The sequence below is a fragment of the Protobothrops mucrosquamatus genome, unplaced genomic scaffold (genome assembly GCF_001527695.2).
Source record: "Protobothrops mucrosquamatus isolate PMUCROS unplaced genomic scaffold, P.Mucros_1.0 scaffold4099, whole genome shotgun sequence".
NCBI classification, from domain to species: domain Eukaryota; kingdom Metazoa; phylum Chordata; class Lepidosauria; order Squamata; family Viperidae; genus Protobothrops; species Protobothrops mucrosquamatus.
This window is the reverse complement of record NW_015390028.1, coordinates 252,853-254,837: the sequence shown is the minus strand read 5'-3', so window position 1 is coordinate 254,837 and position 1,985 is coordinate 252,853. Positions and strand designations below refer to the sequence as shown.

General features: G+C 36.1%; 1 pseudogene; it reads right to left on the bottom strand.

Annotated features, from left to right (window-relative positions):
- LOC107298573 overlaps positions 1 to 1,985 on the bottom strand; it is a 14,607-nt pseudogene that overhangs the window by 5,999 nt on the left and 6,623 nt on the right.

Here is a 1,985-nt window from a genome sequence, read left to right as displayed (position 1 = left end):
CGATGGAGGCATTTATACATCCGAACTTGGTAGATTTTGAAAAAATATGGGCATATAGAGATATTCTAAATATTGATGGGAATTTAAAATCTAAGCAAGAACTGGAAAATCAGGGGATCAACCTGTCGTGGTGGGCATATTTACAGATGCAAAATAGATATGAAAAAGACGTGAAAATGTATGGATTCTATAAAGATCAAACTGTATTTGATAAGATTTTGTTAACCTCAGATGAGAAATTGATTAGGAAAATGTATTTTTTTTTGTTAATTTTGGAAATGGAAAGTGAACAAGTTAAAGAAACAATGATAAGATGGGCGAAAAACTTTGGCTACAATATAGAACAAGAAAAGTGGCAAAAGCAAAATAGAATCTTCTTTAATATTGGTTGGTTCTGCTTCTGTTGTTTTTTGGTCTATAGAATGCTCAGATAGAATCTGGAGGTCAGTTTGTAGGTTCAAAGCAAAATTTCTGTTTTTTTATTACTATAGTACACTCTTTTATTTGTGAACATACTTGCTCAGTGGCTTCATAGACATTTTCCAATATGAATTTGTAATCAAGTTGAGAATAGGGTTTCTCCATTTCAATAATAATTAGAAACAGTCTGTTATCTTTTAGTAGAGGCTGTATTCAAAAAACATTTAATCAGTATCCACCCCCACAAGTACAGCTTTTAAATTTCTTTGTCTTTTCCCTTTTAAAGTAATCTGAAGGACAAATTCAATCTCACCATCAAAAAAGAAAGAGACAGTTGCAATTTTGTCTTTCTCCACAAGATGTCCTCAGTAGACTATAAAATCTCCTCCCAGACACCAGGAATGACGTTCACAAGATCAAGAAAAGCAAAAGAGAAAAATTTATTCACATGTAAACCAAATCCAATAGTAAATTCAATATTAATTTTTTTTTCCAAGACCCCCAAAGTGAATAAAAGAGAATAAAAATAAACAAAAAATCAGTTTGACTTAATTCAGTCCATTTAGCTTCTTTTCCCACACTCACAAACACCACTTTCTTAGAGCAGGGAAATAATTTCAAAAATGCTTTTTACAGGCAACAAAAAAGAAAGGAGAACCAAGAGAGGGGGAAAAAAAAGTCTCACCCAGCTCAGCCACGGTGGTTCCTGCGCTTAGATGTTCTTCTGACTTCTGGTTACAGCAGCAAAGTGATCGGCCATTTTACTGGCCGATCTTTCCACCGTCGGCCCAAAGGAGCAATCTCGGGCTGTGGAAGAAGCTGCCGCTCTCCCACGGTCGACAAGGGCCTCCTCAGTGGTAGCCGCCCCTCCAGGGCGGCTTTTCGACCCGATTAAGGGTCTACCAACAGCGGAGAACCAGCCGGCGAAGAGAGCAGTCTCTTCGCCCGGCTGCAAACGCCGCTATCCGGAACCATACCCAACCTAATGAGACTTCCGAGGAACAAACAAGGACTGTAATTAAACCACTCACAATTTCAAAACCAACAGAACTGGATATACAAGCTCAACTAATCGAGAACTATGATAGCTTGGACAAGCAACTATTAACTACAAAGTTGGACATAACTGAGTCTACTATTAAACAGATCCAAATGTGGAGACTTGACTCTTTAAAACAAGAAGGGACTATTTACAAAGGAGTCTGGTCTCTAAAACAGAAAAGGGGACGCTTTTGCTTGACCCAAATGATACTACAAGGCACAAAAAGAGACTTGTTCATTGATATAGAGGCATTGCTATGGAAACCTGCCTGGCACAAAAAGAAAGCTAGAATAAGATTTAAGAGTGTGATTCAGGGCTCTATATAATGGGTTTAAAAGGCTTACTAGATATGGATTGATTTATGGTTTAAGATAGTTAAATAAGATGTTAGATTGAATAAAAATTAATTAAGATTTGAAATTAATAAGATGTTTGTTCATGTATTAACATGTTTGTTGTGAATATAGTAATTTTGGTTTGTAATGGAAGAAGAATAAGAAAAAAGAAGAAATAATAATAAATG